Source organism: Mandrillus leucophaeus, unplaced genomic scaffold (assembly GCF_000951045.1).
Source record: "Mandrillus leucophaeus isolate KB7577 unplaced genomic scaffold, Mleu.le_1.0 Scaffold319, whole genome shotgun sequence".
NCBI lineage: Eukaryota > Metazoa > Chordata > Mammalia > Primates > Cercopithecidae > Mandrillus > Mandrillus leucophaeus.
In genome coordinates, this window is record NW_012103354.1 from 1309495 (window position 1) to 1331507 (window position 22013).

The following is a 22013-nucleotide window of genomic DNA, read 5'->3' on the forward strand; positions in this document are numbered from 1 at the left end:
TTTAATAGATTTCTGTCTAGGATCAAAAGGTTGGCTGAACACTGGCCATGCATAAAGTTTTGTGGGTTAATTAAGATGATCATTAGCTGCTCATGCTCACTCTCAGCTTCATGACTTGTTAAGTAGAGACTTTGTTTCTATCAGACGCAGTTGCTCCACTGGGATCAACCTGTGTGTGTGGAATGTTCAAACAGACGAAATCCCCTTGGAGGAAACCTGACGGTTTCTGATACCAGTCTTGGCACTCACCATCCAGATAGGGTGCTTTTCTCTCTGTTTGACCCTGCTACACCATTGTGGTAGGAAATTTATTTTGTTTTAGAGACAAGGTCTTGCTTTGTTGCCCAGGCTGGAGTGCAGTGCTGTGATCACAGTTCACTGTAACCTCTAACTCCTGGGCTCAAGCACTCCTCCCACCTTACCCTCCCTAGCAGCTCTGACTACAGGTACACGTCACCACACTTGGCTAATTTTTTAAAATTATTATTAGTATTTTGGAGACAGATTCTGGCTATGTTGATCAGGCTGGTCTCAAACTCCTGGCCTCAAGCAATCCTTCCACATCAGCCTCCCAAAGTGGTGGGATTACATGGGTAAGCCGCCGCATGTGGCCTAGAGTTTTTGTTTGAACATTTGTGAGCAATCCTATCTCTGTTTCAATCACTTTCTTACATTCTCTGTTGGTGTGTGTCTTTTTCACCAATGGTTATAGCTGTTCATCCACTGTATTTCTGTCTGTGCAGTGAACATTATTATGTTCATGGGTCCAAACATCTAGTAGACATCTACCATGTGCCAGATGGGCTGCTAGGCACTGAAGAATAAAAGTGAGATGGGACATATGATCTGGGTCCTCATGGAGCTCCTCACAGCCTTGTGGAAGAAAGACATGGATCAGCACAGTGAGGTAAGAGCTTAGGTGGGGCTGGATTGCCTGCAGGAGAAAACATTGGATCTTGAAAAGATGAAAGGGTGAATGGGAAGTGCATGGAGAACAGGCTGATTCCAGGCAGAGGAAACAGTACGCACTGGGCCAGGGAGCAGGCAACAATAAGGCATGTCATGGACCAAGCCCATCACAATGGCTGAAATAGAGATTGTCTGTTGATCATGCAGACATCACTATTCCTCTTTTAAAAATGCAAGGAGTTTCGACAAGGTTAGTTGGTTTGCTCAGAAGTAAAGCTGCTGTTATTGGCTAATATTTATGTCCCCAATCTCCCAAATCCATATGTTGAAGCCCTAATCCCCAATGTGATGGTATTGAGATAAGATCATGAGGGTGGGACCCTCATGATGGGATTAGTGCCTTTATAAGAAGAGGAAGACAGATCAAATGCAGTGGCTCACACCTATAATTCCAGCACTTTGGGAGACCAAGACAGGCAGATCACTTGAGGTCAGGAGTTTGAGACCAGCGTGACCAACATGGCAAAACCTGGTCACTACTAAAAATACAACTGGCTGGGCATGGTGGCATGCACTTGTAATCCCAGGTACTGGGGAGGCTGAGGCAGGAGAAACATTTGAACTTGGGAGGTGGAGGTTGCAGTGAGCCAAGGTCATGCCATTGCACTCCAGCCTAGGTGACAGGGCGAGACTCCATCTCAAAAATAAAGGCGGCAGCAGATCATGAGCGTGCACCGAGGAAAGGCCCTGTGAGCACACAGCAAGGAAGAAACTGTCTACAGGCCTAGCAGCAGTCCTCACCAAGAACCCCATCTGCTGGCACCTTGATCTTGGACTTTTCAGCCTCTGGAACTGTGAGAAATAAATGTTTGTTGTTTAAGCCACCCAGACTGTGGTGTTTTATTACAGCAGCCCAAGCTGACTAAGACAGTTGCTACCTCAGGAAGCTTTGAGAACTATGCCTGCAAACCCAAAGGACAGAGGCCTCAGTGACCCATGATATCTGGAGCTGAGCCATTTGGAGGTGTTCAAGGCAGGAGGTATGAGGAGTAGCAAGAGGAAAGGGCCTTCCATTTGCTACCAGATGGCTACATGCCAGATACTCTCCCTGTGTTTTCTTATCTTAGAGATGAGGGCACTGAGGCTCAAGAGATTAAGAATCTTGCCCAAGACTGCACAGTAATTTATTGGTGGCCTCTGCAGTCCCTGTTCCCTGATGATTTTCTGGGCTATAACTCTTTGCTGGCCAAATCAAAATGCTACCCCTTTGGCTTATTGAGATTCCAGAAAGAACGCAATTAGTTTGTTTTGTTTGCTTTTTGAAAAGCACTATTAGATGCAAATATATAACCTGACAAAAACATTCACCAAGTACCTTTTATGTGTCAAGATGCTATACTGGGCACCTCATAAACAATATGTCTAATTATGGCAATAGCCCAGCCAGCTACCTGTCACTGCTCTCATTTTACATTTAGACAGAATAGCTCAGGGAGGGTGCTGAACCTGCAAAGTCCCACAGTGTTAAAGCCACAGTTGAAACCTTGAAGGGAAAATTCATGGGGACAAGAACTTGTTTTCTTCAAGTGACAAAAAACATGGAAGAAAAGTTTAAGCAGAGAATTTAAGACCCAATATTCAAAAAAGCTTGACCAAACCAGAATAGGCTTAGAATAACCAGACGTTTCTAAGATTCTACATTTAGTTATTTTTAAAATAAAATATATGAGAGTGAGATGTAACCTGGCAGCAGTTGATATAACAGAGACTTAGAAATGGCCGAAGGTCTTAGGGGACCACAAGCTCAATGTAAACCAATAGCATGTTATGGTTACCAACATGAATTTAGGCTGCACTAATAGAATTCGAGTAGCATTGGGAAAGGCTGCTTGCTTTGGTGGCTTTAATTATCCCATTTGCTGAAAATGAGGGGAGTGGAATAAGTGAGTGTTCTCAAGTTCCCATGATGAGAGAATCCCTCCCCATCATTAGCTAGTTCCAGTTCTTACTCACTGGGAAGTGGAAGCAATGTCAGGCACATCCTGTTTGGAATGTAGAGAGAGCATAATGTCAAAGAAAGCATGCACAACCCAAGGCCAATCAATGAAACTGGCTCTTGAAACTAGATCCTGGAAACTGAGGTGCTGTGAGAAGGCTGCATATCACTGCACTCCCAGCAAATGCAGGCCTGGGATCTTTGCAGAGACCAATCCAGGTAATAGCCCAAGACAGACATAGCCACTGCCAATTGCAGAAAACCAGGAATGCTGTGCTGAGTACCCATGACCCACAGATCATCTCGGATTTGAACAAAAACAATGTAAAGATGTAAATAAGGTAGACTTTGGGTAGAAGCTCAGGTTGTAACCTTCATTTATAAACAAAGTGAACTTAACACAATCAATATGGGAGACTTTGCAAATATCCAAAAAAGCTTTCTATCCTAAGAAAAGCCATCATCAGGTGGAAAAGAACACCTTCAGACATCCCTGGGATGGATTAGTGCTCACATCCCAAAAGCTTGGATTATCTTCTCCTACTCCTATGCCCCCACGGCAGTTGGTTTATAGTAGTTTCTCAAGTTCAGATGCAATTAACATTTGACTCTGCTGAAAAAGAACTTACAAGAAAGCCTATTGTCATATCCAGTGGACATGTGTTGGTACACACTTACTGCAGGGGACTATGCTAGGCTTTGGGGCCACAAGGATCTGTGAGGAGCCAGCCTAGCCTCAAAGAGACTGCCATCCAAAGCCAAGTCGGACACACACCTAGATAACTTGATTTGTGTTATAGCAGAGACCAAAGCCATGCAAAATGTGGGACTTAAATGCCGGCTCTTGATTTTCTAGAGTGATAATACCTAATGGAGGTGAAATGACCCTTATTTACTAAATTTTCAACAAAATAAGTCAGCTTCTTTTAGAAAACCCAAGATGATCAACCAAAGAGAATGATGTGATATGAAGCTTAAACTAGATGACATTTTACACCCAGAGTGAATTTCTTATAACTCTCCTGGCACTTTTCCTAGGACTGCTAATAAACCTCACCACTTACAAGGCTTGGGGTGTGGATGGGGGTGATGGGGGAAGAGGAGGAATTCCGTAAGGGTGCCCACTTAGGAGAACACTACCTTTCCAAGTGTCTGTACCATATCGAGGGCCCATGGAGTTTAATGGCTCCGGTTGAAGACTATTAGACTATTCGTCTTTTTAATTTTGGTTACCTCAGCATTTTTCAAGGATTTTCACCTCCAATCAGCCTCCACTACACACCTTTTGCATTGTTGTTGTTTTTTCTGGGTTTGTTTTGTTGTTTTTTGCTATTTTGTTCATAACACTATTAATCATCTCAAGAATCCCAATTTAGAAAAATTGTGTAAGACCAGTGCCAAGACCCACATACACATACTTACACATTCACTGGTATAAAAGAAAAGGCTGGTCTGCAAACAGCTGTTATCTTTATGTGATGTGTTTCTATTTTACTTTATTTTTACTGTAATACTTTTCTGTATTTCTAAAGCTTCCAAATTATTTTACTTTCATAATTCAGGAGAAATTATTTCTTGGTTTTAAACCAAATAAATGGCCATTTGTGGTATTCAGGGATGCTTTTTATTTACTACTGTGTCAGTTGTAGAAGTTGAAGTTGGTTTTTACAGATAGTTGGGGAATTTTTGAACAGTTTGAAGTTGCTGAGACATGGAAATGGAGGATCTTTAGTTTTTCTGTACCAGTGTTTCTTAAAGTACAGTTCCTGGGCCAGCAGTATCACCTGGGAATTTACAAATACAAACATCTCCCCTCTACACACACACACACACACACACACGGTTTAAGAACCACGTATTCTAAGCTTCAAGAGTCCTGAGCAGGTCCAGGCATGGTGGCTCACACCTGTAATTCCCAGCATTTTGGGAGGCCGAGCAGGCAGATTGCTTGAGGTCAGAAGCTCAAGACCAGCCTAGCCAACATGGTGAAACCCTGTCTCAGAAAAAAAAAAAAAAAAAAAAGCCCCAAATTAGCTGCGTGTGGTGGTACATGCATGTAATCTCAGCTACTCAGGAGACTGAGGTTGAAGAATCGCTTGTACCTGGGAGGCAGAAGTTGCAATGAGCAGAGATTGTGCCACTGCAACACTCCAGCCTGGGCGACAATGTGAGACTCTGTCTCAAAAAAAAAAAAAAAAAAAAAAAAAAGAGTCCTGGGCAGGCTCTCCATATTACAGGTGGCTTGATAATTCCGATTTTTCCTTTCCAACTGTCACCCACCGTCAGCTTGTTCTCAGGTCAGTAGAGGATGGGGAATCAGCCATCGCCTAAGTAAATTTCTGCAGGTGTCTGCGAGGAGTAACAAGTTGCCTCATCTTAATCAGCCTTCAGTGGTTGTTGTTTTCATTAGTCAAACTGCATCAATCAGCAAGCGGGTCCTACAGCTGGAGAGCTCCAGGCACCAGGAGTAGTAATGAGGAACTTCCCTCGACTTTCCCTAAGCGGGGTCTCTCCCACCTCCCCGCATCCCTCCTCAGGGAGCCCAGCCATGCAGGCACGCTGTTCCGCATGCAGTGGGCCCCTCTTCTCTCCAGCTTCACTGTGCCCTTTGCACAGTGCCAGTGCTCATCCAGAGACAGGAGGGATGTTTCACCCGGGATGCAACCCAGAGACCATCCCTGCCGAACCCCTCATTTAACAGGTGAGAATTCGAGGTCTAAAGAAGGCAAGAATAGGGCATGTCCAACCCTGGAACTCGATTTCCACTTCTCAATTCAAATCCCTTTGCGTGACACCCTAATGTGAGCTGAATATTTTTATGAAATAAATACACGTAGCAAAGAATAAATCACCATCTTGTTATTGCAACAGATATGATATCAGTATCTATCATCTATCAGTCACCATGTAAAGCTGTACCATCGAGGACAGATTGCAAATTACACAAAATGGCCTTGCATGATGCTCTTTTCCAGGGCTGTTTTAAGGATCCCAGTCTGCCCTTTACTCAAATTGTAGCAATCAGTAACCATTTCGCCCCTGGTCTTTTCAGGCCCTGCCAACCCATGATTGAGGCAGTGGGAGGTGCTGGGAAAAGACGACTGGCTTCCAGCAGTCCCCGACCTGCTGCTCACCCTCACTGTGACCTTGAACATGTTACTTAGAAACTCTGGCCTCAGTCCTCCCATCTTTGAAACATAGGGGCTAGTTAATGAACTTCAAAGGTCCTCCCATGGACAATAAGGCACACTTCATTCTCACTTCCAATTTGCTGGCACTGGGCAAACAAAAGTGTCTCCTACAAGCCGCCGGAGACAGGCAGTGTCTGCCCCGCCTGGACCTCCTTAGTCACTTCCACTCATCAGCATCCTCGTGGCAAGGTTCAATACAGTTTGTGGCACTTGGGAGTCAGAAGTCCTGACTCCTGACAGCACGGCCAGAAAGCCAGCCTTAGGCTCATCTGGCATTCCAGTGACATTTGGCTTTGGCTCTGGCAGGAACTGTCCCAGACCCTCTGAATGGCTGTCTTGGATGTTATGAAATTAGAGATTAAAATACAGAACATTGACGCACCCCCTCTCCACCCTGTGAACACTGGAGACTCTTTTGCCTTTTACAGCCCTGAGAAGAGCCAGTCCCCACTCAGGGCAGCTGGAGTCAGTCTTAAATTACCTAAAGATTCTGAGTGCTGGGCCTGGGCCCCATTTGTTTACAAAATAGGCACTTTCAAAGGCCCTTTACTAGGGACTGGCAATTCCCTGGTCCCCTGCTATAGGCTGATGCATAATGCATAAGATGCTGGGAAATGTGTATTCATGAGGGCGGCCTGGCTTTTGTCAAAAAGAACTGTGAAATATTATGATGGAACAATTTTCATTTCTGCCACATTGTTTTTATAGTGCATTCATGACTGGGGATTGAGGGCTTTTTGAGTTTTGTCTGGTGCAGATGTTGCCGTGCTGAGAGCTGCTTCAGACGTCCGTATTTTCCAACTTTGTTGCTGACAATTACATGAAGGTAGGGAGGGGGCTCTCACAGGGAGACAAAGGATATACGTCCTCAAGTGATCTTGCCAGAATTCATCCAGGAGAGTGGAACCAGAGGAGGGAAGGAAGAGAGGGAGGAAGGGAGAGAAGAGGAAGAAATGAAAGAGGGAGGCAGAGAAGGAGGGAAGAAGAGGAGAGAGGGAGAGAAGGAGGAAGGCAGAAACTAAGGTTTGGTGAAACCTCCTAAGGGCCCAGCTTAGAAGCCCTTGTCTAGGGCTTCCATCCTTATTTCTCAAGCACTGCTGCAAAAGAGCATTATCTCCATTTTACATATGAGGAAACAGGCGCAACAAGGTTGAGCCATTTGTCTGAAATCACACAGCCAGTGAATGATTTTGATCCTCATCTAGATGACCAAGTTTACATTCTTCTATGACCCTAGGCTGCCAGGAGAATGGAAGCCAAGGAGAAACACACTCCATCTGCAATCCATCTGAGAAATAGTTGTGAGACATAAGGGGGAGAGATACAGAAGCTGCCACTGGGTCTCAGAAAGAAAGATGCTGAGGAACCCACATCCAGAGACAAGCTGGGAGTCAGCGACACTGAGCAGATGCCCATGCCAGGCACACTCCCACAGCTTCTCCTGCCCGGGCTGTGGGGCATCCTGGCTGCCACGTATATGAAGGGACTTGTCCAAGCTTCCACTCCTCCTGCCTTTCTGCACTGCATTCTAGCTCGGGTTTCTGGATGGCAGATTCCAGCCTTGTCTCATGGTGCCACTAGGCTGCCTACTTGTCCCTGAGATTCTGGCCCCTCCTCAGCCAGGAGGCTATGCATTCTGGAAGGCAGGAATTGTGACTTAACTTCCCTGGATGCCCAAGGCTCACATAGCTCCAGGCAAGCTCAGAGTGCAGGCTCCACACATAGACAACAAGTGTATTCCTCCTAACAGAGAGGTCCAGGCTCTTTGCAAACCCCAAGGCAACAGGGAAGGAGAGTAATCTGTTAGAGGGGACAGTTAGGGAAGCTAAGCAAAGAAAGGGAGATGATGCCCATGGCCTTGCCCTGGAGCAAGGTGTGGGTGGGCATAAGACTCCTAAGGCTAGTGCATGTTCACAGCATAGAATCCTAGAGAGAGGGCAAAGCAGAGAGCAGAACCAGGACATAAGGAAAGACAGACACACAGGCAGGTCACCTTACACAGGTGAGGCCAAGGCAGAGCCTCAAAGCCCAAGCAGTAGGAAGAAGAGACAGGGCTTTGGCTTGAGGGAGCTCAGGAAGATGAAGTCCCCAAGGCAGCCACTGAGCACCCAAGGCTCCTGCTTAAGATGGGAAAAACCTAAGTGGGTTTGAAAGTCCTAAAAGGAAGCAGACACACACGGAGACAATGATTTGTCTCCAGAGAGTTTGTCCGGCTGGGAGTTCATCATCTTCCAATTACATTCAAGTCACTCTGCTTTCTTTTCCACGCCAAAGACTTTGTGGTTCTGAAAAATCTGGGCCAGGCATGATGGCTCACACCTGTAATCCCAGGACTTTGAGGCCAAAGTGAGTAAATCACCTGAGGTCAAGAGTTTGAGACCAGCCTGGCCAACATGGTGAAACCCCTTGTCTATTAAAAATACAAAAAAAAAAAAATTAGCCAGGTATGGCAGTTCATGCCCGTAATCCCAGCTACTTGGGAGGCTGAGGCAGGAGAATCCCTTGAAACCGGGAGGCAGAGGTTGCAGTGAGCCGAGATCGCACCACTGCACTCCAGCCTGGACAACAGTGAGACTCTGTCTAAAAAACAAAAGAAAGAAAGAAAATCTGTGCACAGAGGGATTAGCTTGGACTCCTAGTGGTCAGGTACTGGAGTGAGGGTGGTGAATCTCACTGTAAACCCAGCCCCACAAAACTCTTCCAGTTTCTAAAGCAGACCAAGTTCTTTCTTGCCTAAGGCTCTTTGCATTGGATGTTCCCTGTGCCTGTCTTGTGCCCCACCTCCCTCTATAGTCATAGAGCTGGTAGTGTCTCACCCTTCAGATCTCTATATGGCTGGGTCTCCCATCCCGTATTTCCCATCAGAGTGCCAGGTTTGGATTTGCTGCTGCTGCTGCAGTTGTCATTGTCTTGCTGTTCCCATCTGTCTCCAACTGTAATATACAGTCCATGATAGCAGGAGTCAGGTGTGACTGGTTCATCCTCCCATCCCCAGCCTTAAGTATCACGCCTAGGACATAGACAGGGCTCAGTAAATGTTTGAGAATGAAGGAATGTGTTCACAGTGTGATGTGCAAGAGCATTAATAAGGCGTACCTAAAGGGATTAAAACCCAACAATTTGTTCTCACACTGCATAGGGCGCTCCTGCCTGTTTGGATAAGCAAACCGGGCCACGGGCAAGGAACAAAGCATTGGAAAGAGATCAAAGCTCCCAGCAAGAAAGTCCAAGAGGTCCCTGTCCCTTTTGCCCCTTGGCAGGAAGGCAGTGTCTTGTATAAAATTAGAACAAATGTAGTTTCAAAACTCCACATTCCGAGATACAAATTTTGCAACCATTAACCTCAGTTCCTATATCTGTATAAAGGAGAGTCAAGCCACCTGCCATTAATATTGCCGTGAGTATTGAGTTAGAGCAGTTTCAACTGGGGGTGATTTTGCTCCTCGGAGAACACTGGGCAACATCTGAAGCCATTTTTAGTTGTCACAATTGGGGAGATGCTGGGGATGCTGTTAATCCCCCTACAATACACTAGACAGCCCCCCTCCACAAAGAATGATACTCAGCCCAAAATGTCAACAGTTGTGAGGCCCAGAAATACTGAGTTAGAGAATTGCAGTTGTATAGGAAGCATCTCTAGCTCTCCCTTATCCATGATCAGCTCCACCTGCAAGCCCCTGCAAGAAGTCCGACAGCCTCTTCTGAATACTGACTGAATTATCCTCTGCTAGGACTCAGCCCACCTATATGCCTCATCTGGCTTGCCTGTCTTCTAATTATTAAGTCTCTTTTTGCACATCAGTATCCACCAAGACGCCTCCACCCATTCTCTCCACTCTTAGTGGTCTTCTTTCTCTTGCACTACGCATCTAGAGCCACAAATGCAGCTGAGCCTTCCTCCTTCAACATTGCCCCTTCCTCCAGCCATCCCGATGCTTTGTCACAAAGCATCGCCTCCTAAAGAGACAACTTGATTGATGAAAAAGCAAAGAACTTCCTAGGCGGACACATCCAGAGTCCTAATTATATAGTTTCTTCCGAATTGTCTGGCTTTTCTCATCTGCAAAATGGGCACAATCGAATCCGTGTGTCAGGATCTGCTTGAATATTTGAGGCACCGTATGTGATGTGTTAGCGTACAGTAGGCAATAAAATGCGACATTCACACGCGGAGCTTCTGATACATTTGAATGCAAAATCAAGCTCTCTTTGGCAGAGTAGGGTTTTTAATTCCTTGAGAGCCAAGCACACTGCCAGGTGGGATAGGAAGACGTCAGACTTTAAGGTGTATATTTAGAAGAGAACATTATCTTCCAGAGATTTTTCTGTTTCATCTCTCTACTTATGCAAAATTAAATGGGTTCTTTCAGTAGTAGTAGTTTTACAGCGTAAATTCCTCAGCTCTTCTGATCTGATTATACCTCCTAAGTGTGGATCTACCACCTACCACCAGGATGCATGCCAAGCTACCTGGAGAAACTGCCATTGCCTGGTCTGCACTCTATCTATAGCTGCTTGAGAAGTGTGCATATGAGGGCAGGGAGGATCTACAATAACCAACTCAAGAAAAGCAGGCTGGCTCTTTATACTCCCAGTTGTAATTTTGTAAGCACCTAGTGAATCTAGAAGCAGAGTGATAAAGGGTCTTGGTGACTTAGAGGAGTGAGCAAGAAAAGATTCACCTCCAGGCTATTTTGGCTAGTCCTGCAGAGACAGGGGCATAGATTCAGGCCACCTGTGGGCACTCACAGGTTTCTTTACTTATAGTGTATTAGTCTGTTCTCACTTTGCTAATAAAGACATACCCAAGACTAGATCATGTATAAAGGAGAGAGGTTTAATGGACTCACAGTTCAGCATGGCTGGGGAGGCCTCACAAGCACGGCAGAAGGCAAAGGAGAAGCAAAGATAGGTCTCACATAGCAGCAGACAAGCGAGTGAGAGGCAGGAGAAGGAACACCAGACTCTTATAAAACCACCAGATCTCGTGAGAACTCACTATCACGAGAACAGGACGGGGGAACTGCCCCCGTGATTTAATTATCTCCACCTGGTCCCACCCTTGACACATGGGGATTATTACAATTCAAGGTGAGATTTGGTGGGGACACAGAGCCAAACCATATCAGTGGAGGAGTGCCAAATTCATGTTAAAACCCTAATTCCCTGCCCAGGCACGGTGGCTTATGTAATCCCAGCACTTTGGGAGGCCGAGGTGGGTGAATCACGAGGTCAGGAGTTCGAGACCAGCCTGGCCAACATGGCGAAACCCCATCTCTACTAAAAATACAAAAATTAGCTGGATGCGGTGGTGGGCACCTGTAATCCCAGCTACTCAGGAGGCAGAAGCAGGAGAATCGCTTGACCCCAGGAGGCAGAGGTTGCAGTGAGCCGAGATCACAATGCTGCACTCCAGCCCAGGAAACAGTGTGAGACCACCTCAAAAAAAAGAAAAAGAAAAAGAAAAAACAACCCTAATTCCCAACATGATAGTACTAGGAGGTGGGACCTTTGGGTAGTGCTATGTCATAAGGGTAGAGCCCTCATGATGGGATTAGTGTCCCTATAGAAAGAAACTTGCTGCTCTCTCTTCTCTCTCTGCAGCGTGAGGACTCAGCAAGAAGAGTCCTCTGCAAACCAAGAATGGGACATTTGCCAGGAACTGAGTCAGCTAACACCTTGATCTTGGACTTCCCACCCTTTAGAACTGTGATAAAGAAATCTTTGTTATTTAAGCCACCCAAGTCTGTGGTGTTTTTGTTATGGCAGCCCGAACTGATTAAGACAGAGAATATGATAATCCATCGCTGAAGAAATCCAACTACTAGCACATGTTTTCAAACTGATTACATATGTCCTATTGTATTACATCATTAGGTTTCAGAAGGTCTCAAGTCCCCCCCACCCCCAAGGAACTCAGGAGAGGAGACCCCCAGAACACGCATGTCTTTCCATCTCATCTCCATTAAGCCTTACTCCAGAACACATATGACGAAACAGAAGATGCTGCCAGAGCTTTATCCGCTTACTCTAAAGAAAGTCTTGCTAATGTGTGCAGCTGTCCAAAGATAGAGGACTGCCTCGGGAGGCAGCCAGGTTTCCGTCTCTGGAAGCATTCAAGTAGAGGTGAGCTAACAATTTAGTAAAAAAGCAGACGGCTGTAGCAAAGATTTATCTGCAGACACAAGGAGCGGCGACTTGAGGAGGCCAGCTGACAGGAGCAGCTGAAAAATATTTTATTTCAGTGATTCACAGTTAAACTACTTCCGAGAGGCTAGTCACAGCAAAGACTGATCAGACTTAATACGTAAAACATAACCCAGAAACATGCAAACAGACCATTATCCCAAAGCTGATTGATAGCAGGGACATCACAAGAGGCCCGGAGTGCCAGAGGCGGGGCTGGACTTGACTGGCTGCTTGCGTCCAGAGAATGGAAGAATTCCAAAAACAGTGAGACAGACCAGACACGGTGGCTCACGCCTGTAATCTCAGAGCTTTGGGAGGCCGAGATGGGCGGATCACGAGGTCAGGGGTTCGAGACCAGTCTGGCCAACGTGGTGAAGTCTCTACTAAAAATACAAAAAATTAGCCAGGCGTGGTGATGGGCACCTGTAATCCCAGCTACTCGGGAGACTGAGGCAGGAGAATCGCTTGAACCCAGGAGGCAGAGGTTGCACTGAGCTGAGACTATGCCACTGCGCTCCAGCCTGGGTGACAGAGCAAGAGTCTGTCTAAAAAAAAAAAAAAAAAAAAAAAAGAGATAAACCCTTAACCATTGAAGGGAAGTTTTATTCTAGAAGCTGCTGCTGTCCTTCCTGACCTCACGAATTCCCACCGTTTCACACCGTCACAGTGCCCTGCTTTGAAACACTTACTATGGCTATCATCTTATAATTTTCCCTGTGGTCCTTCAGTGTTTGTCTCAGACATAAGACTGTAAACACTGTGCAGGCAGGTGCCGTATCCTCTTTGCTCTAGCTGTCATTTTTGTGTTTTCTTACCATGGCCTCCCATTCATGTCTTTATGTTTGTTAAATGACCGAACAAATGAATAAGCCTGAACTCTATGGTGTTTGAAATAAACTGTGCTGCAAACCTCCCCCTCCAGTCACTACGGATATATCATCATGACAGTGTCCTCAGGCTTGAAAATCAAACATACGCCTCTCTTAGAGATCATTATCTCTTCCTGAAATTTAGCAGGTTAATGAAGGTGGCCAGTATTTATTCCATTTCTTGGGGCTATGGAGTCTTTTCTTATCTGCAAATGACTTAAAAATATCGCTCAGACGTCCTGAAACATTTTAGAGGTTTTATTAAGTTTTCTCTTAAAGAGAGAGTGAGCAAAACTGGTTTTGCCTGTATGGTTTCCGGCAACCAACCACATGTGTATAAGCAAAGTCTGAAACTGGAACTGTTGGCTGAATTTTAGAAAAAATGTGACTACATTAGGTTAAATATCACTTTGTACTGGTGGCACAGTGCATGGCAATTATTAATCCTTAATTATGTGGAAATGTAAAGATCTACACACTTTAATCAAGAGTCCAGTGGTTTCTAATATGTGGACTACAGTTATTATATTTGTTGGAGAAAAAATCAGTAAACGGTGCTCTGCATTCTGCTGCCACTTACGTTATAGCCAACTCCATTTTCTCCGAACTTTTTGAGGATAAAAAAGTTCACAAAACAGTAATTTTTAAAAATAGGGTTTTTTTTTTTTCTTTCTCCTTGGCCTAGGTTAAATTTCCGCTCTTTTTACAGTGAGCTTTAGCTAATAGCATCATTAACTTGGTTACACACCCATTTGGCAAGGGAACAGGTGGGCAGAACAGAGATAATGGTGCTAAAATGAAGAGAGTAGCAAAAAAGGAATTGTTCAAAGGTGCCCCAATGACTAAACAATTACTGTCTTTGTAGTTTATATTGTAGATCAAGTAGCATTTACCCTAGACTGCATATTTTGTCTCAGAAACTCATCTGCCTCTTTTGGCTGTATGTCAATCCCCTTTCTCCGCGATGAAATTTCATCTCTCCTGGAGCTCTTTGGTGAGCAGAAGCTTCTACTCTCTGGCCAAATGAACAAGGCTTGGACTCTGTGCTCCTCATCCTGCACCCAGCCCCGATTTCCAAATGGAATATTATCTTCCTGATAGGCTCTTGTGCCCCACTGTGTCTCTCCCCACACTGATTCACAGGTTGTAACTCCTTCTCTGAATACCCAAGGGTGCAGACGAGATGGCCTCCCACTCAAAGTGGATTTCCAATTTTCAGAGGCCATTATTCAGTTCCACATGCACATATCCTCACAACTTGTGCACGTCTGTTATAATAAAGTAACAGAGCACTCCTGTGAAGCCAAGTCCAGACCCTCTGCCCCTGTATGCTGTAGGGTTAGAAATTGATTAAATTCTAGTATCTGATTGGGAGTTTGCACGTTTGGAGACCACACATGGTCCACACATCACTGAGATGATCCAGTAACTATGATGGATATATATGCTTACATGTATGTGATAACACAGGCACCCGAGGCCTGAAAACAAATGAGTTTTTGTTGAGACAAAAGGAGCAAATCACAGATTGGGGGCTGCTCCTGAAAATACAAGGTGATAAAAGTGTCATAAATTTGGACCAATGTCCAGGTTCTGTGCAACTAGAAACGGTCCCCAAAATCCAGCCAAAGAAGAGTATCAAATTGTGAGAAGGCCGATTCCTGTGATCTCTCTAGGAAAAAGAGTTTTGACTCTAATACTCACCTGGCTGTGCCTCATTGGGGTCTCTGTCTACACTAAGAGGGGATCTTTATCTCCAGCTCCTTCCTTAAGACGGTAAGTGCATTTATTGAATATGCTGAAGTTCATGCTCTGGAAGGAGAATTTGATCATGTTACTCTACAAATTGAAATAAATAAGCAAAATAGAGAATAGCAGTGGGCTTTGAGTCTAAGCCTCACTGCTGACAGTGAAGATAGGAACCACCAACTTCTGCTTCACCTGGGATTCTGCAGCAGTGCACACTCTTGGGATCCACTCCAGACTTACTGAATCGGAATCTGCACTTTTATCAAGACCTCCATCCAGAAAGCATTTCTGATCATCTGTGACCCAGGTAGGGGAGGCTACAGGTCACTTCTGGCTCACATTTCAGCCCCTAGAATGTGGCTCTATGAGGCAATGATTTTGTCTTTATCTCCACTCTAGTAACCGCTCAATAAATATGTTTGGAGTGAATAAATTGGTATTCCTGAGACTCTTGTCCCCTGTGGTCTATATACACTGGACTGTCCACTTCTGGCTTCAGGAACTATGTTTCTAAGTCTTAAAGTTTGCTTACAAGTTGTCAGCTTCTTCTAAGTCTAGCCTCTAAGTTCTAATGTTTTTAGGCTAACCTGAAGATTAGCAGCATTTTGTAGCTCGGTTGTGAACTCTGGGGCAAACCTTTGCTTTTGCCTTTGCCCTGTGTATTTTTAAACCGCTGTTACTAGCAAGAATCACTTCTGGTTTGCTATCAGAAGCCCAAAATGCAGAGCCAGGACACATACTGTTTAATATTTTTGAATTTCCCCCTGACAGAGCCACGACCCAGCCTGTGTAACACTATTGAACTTCCCCCTGACAGAGCCATGACCCAGCCTGTGTAACACTGTTGAACTTCCCCCTGACGGAACCATGACCCAGCCGATGTAACAGTATTAAACATCCCCCAGCCAGCATTAACTCCAATCTTGACCATGACTGCTTTGTCCCAAATATCAGTGAAAACAGAATATAAAATAAACTCTCTTGCTTCCTCAGTCACACTTTTCAAAATAGAGTGGATGTGTCTCTTTTTAGTCTGACTTAGCTTTATTGCAAGCAATCATAAAACAAAACAAGAACAATATTGAAAAGGAGGCTGGGGATGTGAAAAGTGAACAATATTCAGGGCAACTTTAATGATCGTTTCACCATCTTTATTTAATTAGTGCAGGGTGAACGGGAATCTTGGAAACAGGACAGTCGTTACCTTTGGTTCAATCTTCTCTACTGTCCCACCTACAGGGTGAGAGGCCTCTTTACTTAACCTCCTGTCCAGATCTGGAGTTCAGCCTCCCCTGGCATTGGCCAAACATGCCCTCCTGAAGGCCCATTTCCTATGTCCCTGACACCCCTCACACAGGCTTGTCACCTTCACATACTGTCCCCTCCCAAGTACAAGCACTCATTTACCATCACCCTCACTTCTTCACATTCCATCAAAATGTGTCTTTACTTTCGCATTTGTCCCCAGCTAGGAGACATGGTAACCCAATTGAGAAAGTGTGGACTTCGGAGTATGATACCAGTGATTTAAAATCCCGGCCCTAACTTCTGATTGTCTAATGACTTCCAGTAATTCACTGAGCATCTTTATAACTCCATTTCATCTTCTGTAGAATGAAAATAATAGGATAGTGAAGAACCACATAGTGTTGTTCTTCAGGTTTAGAAAAGTTAGCTCATGTAAGATACATAGGACAGGCCGGGTGTGGTGGTTCACGCCTGTAATCCCAGCACTTTCAGATGCCAAGGCAGGAGGATCACCTGAGGTCAGGAGTTGGGGACCAGCCTGGCCAACATGGTGAAACCTTGTCTCTACTAAAAATACAAAAATTAGCGGGACATGGTGGCGGGTGTCTGTAGCCCCAGCTACTTAGAGGCTGAGGCGCAAGAATTGCTTGAAGCTGGGAGGCAGAGGTTGCAGTGAACCAAGATTCCACTGCACTCCAGCCTGGAAGACAGAAAGAAACTCTGACTGAAAAAAAAAAGATACATAGATACATAGGAAAATGGTTAGTACCTGATAACTTCTCCCACTTTATTTACCATGCCCTCGTAAACCAAAAACAAAATTCTAAGACCCCTCAACCATCGGAATGGACCGGACCCCTCCTGTCGGCCAAAGGCATTCTGGAGTTAACCTGAAAATCTAGTTTAGATCATGATGAAAAAGGGGGTTGGACATGACTCCTTTTACCCCTCCAGCATTAACATCAACACAGATGTTAAGTCCTATAAGAAACAGACCTTAAGTCCTATAAGAAACATTTACGATCTGTTCTCTCTGACGCCTGCTACCTGGAGGCTTCGTCTGCATGATAAAACTTTGGCCTCCACAACCCCTTATGGAAAACTAGACATTCCTTTCTACTAATAAGAACTCCTTCAATCAATTGCCAATCAGAAAATTTTTAAATCCACCTATGTTCTGAAAGTCCCCCCTCCATCAAACCAATGTCAATCTTACATATAATGGTTGATGTCTCATGTCTCCCTAAAATGTACAAAAGCAAGCTGTACCCCAACCACCTTAGGCACATGTTGTCATAACCTCCCTAGGCTTTTCAGGGGCGTGTCCTTAACCTTGGAAAAATAAACTTTCTAAATTGACTGGGACCTATTTCAGTTATTTGAGGTTCCTGAGGAGTCTACAAATCAGGCCAGCCTAGAGCGGGGATGAGAGGATTCCGGGAGCCCACATCACCTCATATGTGAGATTAGATCCAATCTTTTATCTCTCCAACTGTCACAGAAAACGCAAAAAACAAGACATCTTGAAAACCGGTGAGTGGAATTTGAAAGTCTAGGATAAAAAAATGTATTACAGAGAAAAAAGACACTGATTTTCGAGACACTGGCAATTGAACTCCGCCTCTGACAAGCTGTGTGACCTCAGGTAACTCACTTGAGCTTTCTGAGCTCTCATTTCCTCATCCGTAGAATGGGGATAGTCATGGCTCCACACAGAGCAGGCTGTGAGATTAAATAAATGTGTTAAAACATCGAAAACAGCAGATCCACTCCTGGAGATAAATAAGTAAGAGTCTGTCATCTCTGTTGTCTTCTCAAAAAGGGTCAGGGACTGTCAACACAGAGGAGGCGACATCACAGCCTGCTCCTCAAGCAGAGACAGCAACTCACGAGCCATCAGCACAGGAGTGATCACTTGAGCTGTTCATTATAAATATTCCACAACAATGTCATTTTAATGCTCCCAAAAGAGCACCTGTTATCTATGCCACAAATTGGACACTCTGTGGCATAAATCATCAAGATGCACTTCCCATGTGTCTTAAATGAAGGAATGCCATTCCAACCAATAAGGTAAATATTAAACAAAACAAAAACAGACAAAGCACAGAAACACCCCGTGCTGTGACTTTAATAGTTGATCAATTGCAGATCAAGAGCTTTAATTTCTCTTCAGCTTTGGGTTGACAGCAGGCGCCAAGTTCCCACTCTTTTAGAGATGATTGCTGAAAAACAAAGGCTCCATTCATCAGACCTTGGCCAACAAACACATTCAAACCTGGGACTCTCCCAGAGACATATCCAGAACAGCACCATAACACGGTTAAATGACCCCCACACAGCGGTGGATGGCTGCAGATTTTATAAGAAGGCTTGGGAAGGCAGTGTCTGATTTACCTAGGGCTCACAGGTTGGTTTGACCAGCTGTGACATTTATATAGCATGTGGGGAAGGCTGGTCACCCCACCCCAATCTTATTATGCAGAAGAGCTTTCCACTTGGCCAGCACCATCTTGCTGGCTCCTTAACTGTACATGTGGCTACCGAAAAGAGAAGATGGAGCCGCCATTTTGAACATTCCTAGTCCAAGGTAGTATATTCCTATGGGCAGGACTGCTGGTATTCACCTGTGCAAGCATCCAGCTCACTTGTTTATGTCTGCAGCCCAATTTTATGGGCTGCTCTTTGTTAGAAAAGAAAATGATTTGTGGGCTGGTTTTCATTAAAAGGAAAACCTTACCAAGGACTTCCATATCCTCACTATCTGCCTCAGGATTTTCTTTTTAACTCCTATATCATTGCTAATAATAATTATTATAACAATAATAACCTGCATTACTTCCAGTCCCACCTAGAACATTTTCTGGATCACACCCATTTCATCTGACAGCATCTGTGTCCTCAACTGATGATGATGGAGGCATTGCCATCTTCCAGTGCTGGGAGAGGATGGGGGTACATAGAGATACCGTGTCCATTGGAATCAAACAGACCAGACTGGAATCATGACTCTACTGGGTAATATCTGAACGGCCTTCAGCAAGTGATTTAAATTCTCCACAAAATGGTATAATAAAATGTATCTCATGAGCTATTCATTCATTCTACAAATATTTATGGAGTGCCTTATTTTCCAGACACTGATATAGACACTGGGAATTCTGCAGTGAGCAGAAAACACTATTCCTGATCCTATTCTGGTGAGGTGCAGAGAGGTAGCCTCTTTGAAAATTGGTAGTCTTTAGGAATAGCTCAACAAATATACACTTATTTCATTTGTAATGCCCAGAACTATGCTTTGACATAACACCTGCTCCATAAATAATAAGAAAATAAATTAAGTAATTGCTTCTAAATTAGCCAAAGCCAGATGTAGCATACTTTAAGCAACATGACTATTTATCCTGCTAATTAGGTGTAATTCAGTTCAATTGTCATGGCATGTGTCTTCACGGAGTCAAACCTATTGGTTTGGGGAATACCAAAAGGAATAGGTCATATTCTGCTGGGATGGGAGGAAAGTGAGATGTAAACAAGTAAATATAAAAACCATGGAATATGCACATGGAAGACCAACGTACAAGGCTATACAGAGGAAGGAGTGAATGTTCAGGTTAGAGGTGACCTCCCTGAAGAGCTCACATCTGACCAGGCTGGGGTAGTGGGGGCAGGGAAGTTTCGTTACTAGATATTCAGCTGCTCCCTGCTCATCTGATACATACTTATTGAATAGCTCTGTGTGTCCAACCCCATGCGGGCTTCTAAAGGTCAAGTTTAAGGCTCTGACCCAAAGCGTCTGCAGAGGAAGTAGATCTTTCCCAGAGGAGCTGGTGAGGAGCTCTGTGGTGCTCAGAGATTGGTCTGCCCTGAAGTAGTCAGGGAGGGCCCCGTGGAAGAGGGGCATGTGAACCCCAAAGAGAGAGCAGCGTTGAAGCAAAGTGGGAGGGGACACACCCTCAAATGTGGGCCGCATTTCCTGCATTTCCTCTTCTGGCATTTTTCCCTGGCATGACTTCTTCAAGCATGAACCATCACCCTCTATGGAAGAATGAGCCAAAGAGAAAAATTGCCACTGAGAACAATTATTTTTGACTTCAAAGGGCATCTCGGTGGCCTTCAGAGCAGGGTATCACTTCACACTGGGCAGAAAACAGATGCCAGACAGCCTGGTCTGCAGTCACTGGGAGAGCGGGTTACACAAGAGGGCAGACCTCAAACCTCCCCAGCAAAGAGAAGCTGTGAGAGGCCCTGTGTGGCCCTAGAGCTGGTGGGAGGCACAGGTGGTGGTGGTTCCTGGCTCTCTTTTCTTGCCTGAATCTATGAATTACAAACTGCCTGACCACCACCAGCAGTCAGTGCTGAGCTCAGCAAAGCGAGCAACCCAGGCCTAGGCTAAAGTTCGGCTGCTTTCTGCCTTTCTCTACTGGTCAAAGTCCTTTCCACTCACAAGAGCTGCACATTTAAGAGAGATGACAAGAGCCAGGCAGAAGGAGTGATGGATGGAGGATCAAAATTGTAAGACGGAACGTTGAATAGCCCTAACCTCCTCCAGAGCCCTTATATTTTTCTCTTCCTTCCTCATTGTTTCTGTCAGGTGTCACTAATAAAATCTTGATGCACACATTATCAACAATAGAGTGAAATTCAACAGCTGACAGTCTTGCGAGCCTCTGTGCTGGCAGGAGAAACAGAGAAAGCCTGGGCTGGTACAGGGAGTGTCCTCTAATGTCTGGCCCTGTGGGAATGACACTCACCAAAGGGGTACATAGAGTGGGTTAAAGGACCTGAGGCCTGCAGAAAAGGAAAAACCAGGTGTCCATCTCTCCCTTCCTGGAGCATCTTTGTCCAGTCTCTTCGAATGCCTTCAATTACTCTCCAACTTTGGGCAACCTGCACTTGGTCACGTGAAGGGAAATTACTTGATCATTGTTATGGGCTGAATTGTGTCCTCAAAATTAATAGATTGAAGCTATATTCCCCAGGACCTCGGAACATGGATCTTGAAGACCCTGGTAGACGAGGACTACAAAGAGGTGATTAAGTCAAATGAAAGTCATTTGGGCAGGCTCAAATCCAATCTGACTGGTATCCTTATAAGAAGAGGAGATTAGGACATAGTCACACCCAGATCCAGGGTCTACTATGTAAGGACACAGGGAGAAGGCAGCCACCTGCCACCAAGAAGAGGAGCCTCAGGAGAAAACCACCTGCTGACACCTTGATCTCACACTTCCAGCCTCCGCGACTGTCAGAGGCATTTGAACCAGAATGACTCTATCTTGAATAGGACCTGGGTAAAATGAGGGGGAGACCTACTGGGCTGCATTCCCAGGAGGTTAGGCAATCTTAGTCACAGGATGAGCTAGGAGGTCAGCACAAGATACAGGTCACGAAGACCTTGCTGATAAAACAGCACGCGGTAAAGAAGCATGCGGTAAAGAAGCATGCGGTAAAGAAGCCGGCAAAATCCCACCAAAACCAAGACAGTGATGAAAATGACCTCTGGTCATCCTCACTGACCATTAAACGCTAATTATAATGCATTAGCATGCTAAAAGACACTCCCACCAGTGCCATGACAGTTTACAAATGCCTTGGCAGCATCAGGAAGTTACCCTATATGGTCTAAAAAGGAGGTGAACACTTAGGTCTGGGAATTGCCCACCCCTTTCCTGGAAAACTCATGAATAACCCATCCCTTGTTTAGCATACAATCAAGAAATAACCATAAAAATAGCCAACCAGCAACCCATGCTGCTTCTTTGCCTATAGAGTAGCCATTATTTGTTATTTATTTTATTATACTTTAAGTTCTGGGGTACATGTGCAGAACGTGCAGGTTTGTTACATAGGTATACATGT